This window comes from Macrobrachium rosenbergii, chromosome 56, assembly GCF_040412425.1.
Source record: "Macrobrachium rosenbergii isolate ZJJX-2024 chromosome 56, ASM4041242v1, whole genome shotgun sequence".
In the NCBI taxonomy this organism is placed as follows: domain Eukaryota; kingdom Metazoa; phylum Arthropoda; class Malacostraca; order Decapoda; family Palaemonidae; genus Macrobrachium; species Macrobrachium rosenbergii.
The window spans coordinates 20,631,864-20,639,108 of record NC_089796.1 but is presented as its reverse complement, the minus strand read 5'-3'; the positions used below and the strand labels follow the sequence as shown (position 1 = coordinate 20,639,108).

General features: G+C 37.5%; 1 protein-coding gene across 1 annotated transcript in view; it reads left to right on the top strand.

The window, feature by feature from the left end:
- Nucleotides 1-609: 609 nt before the first annotated feature.
- Nucleotides 610-7,245, top strand: part of LOC136836491 (alkylated DNA repair protein alkB homolog 8) — a 101,676-nt gene continuing 95,040 nt past the window's right edge. Inside the window, exon 1 of the mRNA XM_067100824.1 lies at nt 610-703. The gene's annotated coding sequence lies outside the window, so the exon portion shown is untranslated. The remainder of the gene's footprint in view (nt 704-7,245) is intronic.

Here is a 7,245-nt window from a genome sequence, read left to right as displayed (position 1 = left end):
CCCGTAAATTACAGGACTTTGGTTGCATGCAGTCAATAAACACTAATTAAACTACTGTACAATCACTAAACACTAACATTCACAATACACTTACACTCATTAAACACTCACACTTACTATACACTCAAACTCAGTAACACTAAACACTCACTGAATACTCAACACTCACTATACACTAAATGCTCACAAAACACTCACTAAATACTCACTATACCCCAAACACTCAGTAAACAGTCACTAAACACGCACTTAATTCTAAACATTCATTAAACACTAAACACTTACTAAGCATTCACTAAGCACTCACTATACACTAAACATTCACTAAGTACTCATTATACACTAAACATTCACTAAGCACTCATTATACACTAAGCACTTACTAAACCCTAAACACTCATTAAATCCCTAAACACTCATTAAACTAAACAGTCAATGAACGTTCACTAATCACTCATTAAACACTCACTAAACACTTACACTCTAAACATTCACTAAACACTCGCTATATTCACTGAATAATTACCAGACATTCACTAAACATTAACATTCACTAAACATGAACACGAGAGTGATCCGTCACAAAGGGAAAACTCCTCTAATACTACTACTACTACTACTGCCAGGTATGACGATTTTTCCTGTCATATATACTTGAAGTGTGTACTACTCATATCGGTACCCAAACTGCTGAAACTATTAGGTAAGATGTAATTGCTCAGAAAATACATTTTCTGGTCACCGGTAACAAGCTAGCGATACCCAAAATACATACACATAAACAAAAGCACAAGCCAAAGTTGGTAAATATTGCGGTCGCCGACTGGTGGGAAGCAGGCTGCAGTAGTAGTCTTAAATTTTACCGCTTGCAGAATGATGAGATCAGGATCTATTGCTACTTGGGGTTCCATACACTAACCTTCCCAATCCGCCAAGTCAGGTCACTCAAACATTCTAAATGAGGTTAGGAAGGTACATTCTGAAACAGGTCAGGATATGACATTCTAGAAAAGGTTAGGTTTTTTTCATCTGCAGAACCTGTTCACATCATTCTACACCCGTTACCAGCGCCTTTCCCTTTTGGATAATGTGTTCCTGCAATTCCAACCCAAATGTGTGAACCATATGTAATTTGTAATAGTTGTCACATGTTGTAACACTAGGCAGTAATTCACTAAACATTCAGCTTTCCACGCCTGTTTTTGCCTTCAAACTGGTTTTTCTCACACTTTTTAGTGCTTCTGAACACTGGCGGTGCATTTTGTTTGTTGTCTGACAAATGGAATGTCCCTAACATGTTTAATACTGGCCGGGGCAGGGTACCCAAACACTAACAAGTTATTGCACTTACCGGATGGGATATTCACTGTTCCAAACAGACGCATTTGCTCTGTCTTGTGAAGATCGTGTATGGAAACCCCTATTGGGTGGACATCAGAGGTTAATTACAGGTTAATTACATTCATGATAAAAATTGAATGTGAATGATTGTTATTAACCAAAAAACTTGTTAAAAAGTCATTTAGAAGGAAATTAACCTATGTACTTATTTAATCTACCCAAGCCTACTAACGACATCACTAGTAGATTTAGAAAAATTTATTAATTAGATACCAATTTTCATAACAACTGTCGGAGTTGAAGGTACGAAGATGAGGACCTCAGCGATTTTAGTCTCCTTTACGCTTTATTTAGGCCTAGTTAATTGTTATTACTGCTTTTAACCAAAGTTATATACTCATTAGTTAGGTTCATCAACAGTATTTAATTAATTAGTTCCTTGCTAATTTCCTACATTTTTAAGCAAAGGGATTATTTTCTGAGTCTGCATTACAGCGGAAGGCGCCACATTTCCCTATCTTTACCAGGACATATCCGTGCACAGGCATATCCGAAATCATGGGTTTGTTTAGCTCATCCATTATTACAAACATTCAGCTGTACTGAAGTAATAAAGAAAAAGCAGAAACAAACACACCATGAAAAGGTGACTTTAGCATCCAGGAAGGTCGAGCAGAGAGGTGGAAAACGTCCGCATCAGACAGGCGTTTTAAGCCGAAAGTAAACCCAACTTCTGGCACCACAATTAAACGGTAGCTTGGTTCCCCACTGTCACCACCCAACTACCTGGCCAGTAGTTACCACTGCACTGCCTTGTTAAAGATCAGTTTTTAGCCTGGTTCCCCCATTAAGTAAAGGACCTCCGCCTTGTATGTTAGGTAAAATCATCCTTTAAAAATGCAATGTTGTTTACATGTTAGGATTTAAATGACTCTATATTATAAAATCCCTAATATTTGGTACCTATATATTCCTAATCATTCTGCTTATAACACAGATACATTCCATATATATATATATAGTATATATATATGTATATATATATATATATATATATATATTCATATAGCCAGTTACAGTCCTCATAACACCATATATATATATACCATATATATGTATATATATATTTATTTTCCTAATTAATGTATTCTCTCTTATCTCATATATATTTCATGTATATATATGATATATATATATGTATATATATATGTATATATTTTATGTAGAATATATATGTAGCATTATTCTTCCGTAATAATATATTCTTGTATATATATAAATTGCCATTATTATCATATGCATCTGCATATATATATATATGTATAATATATATATGAGCCTATATATATATAAGGCCTATACATATATATATATATGGCATATATATATATATGTATAGCAGAAGCACCAGTATATATGTATATATATATGTATATATATATGTATATATATTCATATATTTGCATATATAAATGTATATATGTATATATTAGAATGTATATTCATATGTATGTATATAATATATGTATTTTATATATATTTTATATATATATATTAATTTATTTTTTCTTTTAATAAGTAGATTCCTTCTTCCTGTATTTATATTACTATATATATTCTTCCTAATGATACTATAATATTCTTGGATAGTTTGATATATATATATGTATTCCATATATAGGGTATATATATATATATATAATAATATATATATATATAATATTATGTATATATATGGCCTATATGGCATAAATATATATCCTTGCGAGGTATATAAATATGTATATATATATATATTATGTGAAATATATATGTATTGATATATATATATATACAATATATCTGTCCTTTACATTATATATTATATATGTATATATAGGTATATTTATATATATGTCCGATATATATGTATGCCCGGATATATATTCCCAATTTGTTTTCTGTATATATATTGTTATTTATATATATGACTGCTATTTTCATAATTTATATATATATATATTTGTATATATTGATATATATATATATCCATATGTATATCCCCAGCGTATATATCCTATATGTATATGTATATAAGGCCGATATATATGCTATGCCCGCCTTGCATATGTGTATATATATATGTATGTATATATATATAAGGAGGAATATATATATATATGTATATATATATATATATATATATACGCCCCGACGATGTATATATATATATGTATATATATATATATATCCCATTATATATATATATATATATATATGAGGACCTATTCCTATATATATATATATTATTATATAAATATATATATATATATATATTATATATATATAGTTATATATATATATAGGCTATATATAACCTATATATATATATATATCAGGTTTTTATCACATGTGATTTATGGACAATCATGGCTACAAATATGGCTAATATTAAATTCCCCTTATATAATTCTCATGAAATCCTTTATCCACATCGGCAACGATAGCCACTATATATCCGGCCATATGTCTAGGTTACAAATCGGTATTCACACCTTGATACCCAGGTTAAATTCCCTTCAGTAACATTCGATTCTCCCTCCTGGCTTCCTATTCCTGAGGTGAGTAGGCTCTGAATTTGATATTAAGCAACATTTGTACTGTCGCTGCTCCCATTATATTCTACACTATATATATATCCAGTATATATATATATATCCCCATTCCATATACAGGTATTCCCATACTACCCATGGGGTTAGGTCTCCAAAACCCATCCCCGAAAAATCAGAATCCTGGCTATGGCCTAGCCTACACTAGGTAATCAGTACCATCTATACATATGGTAACCTAGCCTACACTACACAGTATACTTTATACATATGGTTATAGTAATTATTAGTGCGCAGCTAATTCTGCAGGGACAATGCAGACTGACATGATAAGTCAGTATAAAGAAGAAATTGAATAACAAACAAGGCTGGCCTGCACTTTGTATATCATATCATAGCCTAGCCTACATTATACTGTATTTCTATTTTCACATAATGACCGTATTATAGCCAAAGATCAAAATAAGCCTGTGCATCTTTTCCATGGATCTTTTAAAAGTTATGCTTTACTACACTGAATCCAATCATAAATATTCTTATATATTGCTTTTGCATTATGAATTCGGCCATAGCGATCAAATGCTTTGGTTTTGAATCGATCAGACGGGTCTTTATTTTCCACTGTGCATTTAAACTCCTGCTTCAAAGGGCATTTCTTGCTTCTAGTTCGGCGAAATGAATCTCTAGATAGGTGGAGAATAGGTCCCATATCAGTTTTCCTTACGTTATATGAAGTGTTTTTATGTCGCTATATAACTTAAATATGTCTCGTTGTGAAATTATGTTAGCCATTTTTTTCGTTAGTAGATGGCGTTGCCAGTACGTTTATTTTAAACAAAAAAACTCAAACGAGCCGCTCCGCCTTTCTCCTGATTTCATCATCAGCAGTCTCTCAGCTTTTCTATGTATCTTTTATCGGTTGAAAACAGCAGCCTATGCCTGTTCTTTCATGTCCAGCAGTTTTGATTAAAATACTTTCCAATTTTTATTTGTCCCTCGAGACTGGTTTCATCCATGGGCCAATGTACGATAATTTTCTCAACGTCAGCTACAACTTGCAGCTTAAATTTACTGCAGCGTATATTTCCTTGCCGATCTTTGCTCCAAAAGCGGATAAGGGTTGTGCAAAAACATATCAGTACTTAGCGTCACTTTAACATAACTGGGATAATTGTTTAACTGACGATGGTTGAAATACAAGCAAAACAGTTGCCCCATCTGATTCGATTATTAGCAAAACAACAGTGTCTCGTTTTGTTTAGGCTGTACGATTTTACTGCCAGAATATAATGTTACTAAGGGAGTGCTTTTATTATTCTCTTATTTTTAACTAGAAGATGGAATTGGGGATGGAGAAAAAGGTTGGTCTATTGTGGTGGTCTCTGCTTGCTGCCTGATTCTCGGGCAGTTGTAGTGTCGCAAGACAGCCTGTACCCGCCTCGAAATTTAAAAATATTTTCTAAATATTGTCGCATCGGTATTAACTGCTAACTAACCATCGTGAAACTTCGAATTATCGTAAGACAGGTTATCCGACTCTGACTACCTGTATTTACAAACGCACAAAATTGCAAACGAACACTGACTGAGAGTAACTTCCAACACAACGGAGAGAGTGAGGTTAGCTCATTGGCGGCCTACCTATTCCAGCCTCCCGGCCAACGTGCATAATCCTTCACAGCTGCCTGATTGTAATCGTTTGTTGCCCGCGCCAGTCGCCTGGGGAAATTTAAAATACATATTTTCAAAATATTGTCGTGGGATATTAATTGCTAATCCCATCGAACTAAAACCTGTTATAAAGAGACGCTCGTAAGTTCTCCAGGTCTGTAGGTCCATATATATTGCCTACAGGAATGAACTCTTTGTTGGGTATATCCTCTCTTCCCTAGAGAGCTGGTGGATATATATATACAATATATATATGACAGCTGACCTGGATCTGAAGGAGACCTGGGTACCAAAGGCTGATATCCGAAACTTCTCGCAAGACCCGCGTGGTCCGGGAGAAAGAGTCCGGCATGCAGGTGCTGACTCTTTCCTGCTGCTGGTACTCTGACCACTCCCAGGTTCCCGGGACTGGAGTGCTTCGGTCCTTGGGGCCAACGCCTGGGAAGCAGAGAAGAGGTTCTGCTCAGTCTTCCTGAGGCCACGACCTCGAAGAAGACTGAGGGCGCCCGAGTTTGCCGGGACAGCGCGTGGTACCAGCCAGCCAGATCTTGACACCCTCCCAGTCCCGGCAGCGTCCTGGGCGTGGCCAGCCTGGCTCGGGAGCGAAAGTCTTCCTCGACTCGCGAGCAGCTCTGCAGGCCTCTGTAACTGCTTCAACTGGGCGACAGGACTCTCCAGCCCGGCTGTCGTCATCGGTCACCTGGTTGGTGACTGCTCCCGGGCGCTGCCCCTGTTGGTTCTGCCAGCAAGGCCAGTGGGAGCGCCCAGTCCCTCTCACCTGTCCCCTCTACCTCCTCCGCCTTTCCAAGGGGCACGGTCGGACAGGAAGAACTCTCGCTGGTTTTCTCCCAGAGTTCTACTCAGGGCGCATGTACCTGGCATACTCCCAGTCCATCTCCGCTCTTGGACGTCCAGGAACTCCGAAGGACACCGCACACTGCAAGAATTGGAAGACATGCTGGAAGTTGGCACCAGTCTCCAGGCTTTTCAGCTGTATATCTCTAGAGAAAGCACAGGGTGATGGAGACCAGTCATAGAGTTCTCCTTGGAACGAGTTCGTTCACCAGACTTGGTTCACGATGGAAACAGCGCCCATCCGTGCTTGCTTCCATCAGGAGGCCTGACTTCCCGTTTTCAGCTGGACTTGAAGGATGCGATTTCCAAATACCCCTGGGCCCGACCACTCACAAGTACCTCTCCGCTTTGTCCTCGAGGAGATGCATTCCAGGCAGAGGAATGCTTCAGTGGCAGACAAGCTCAGGTTGCCCCAGAGTCTTCTGGTAGGGACCAGCTTGGTCTCCACCAGGAGATAGGGAAAGGTGTTCGACAACTGGCTGGTCTGGGCTCCGCTTGCAGTTGCAGGACAGAAAGATTGGTCTTTGAGTTTTGCCGATCTTGGGATCTGGTGAACCTCGAGAAATCAGATCTCATCCCAAGCAGAGGATAAAGTACCTGGGCATGCTGATAGACTCGGTGGATCAGCCGAAAAGTCTTTCCTGGACTCTCAGAATCATTCAGGTTCGTGGCCAAATGCACTGTTCCAGGCACAACAGGAGCAGCCAGCCCTGGAAAGCTGTTCAAATCAGTGCCTGCCTAGCTGTTCATATCACATTTCCTGAAAGCTGTTCATACCATTACCCTC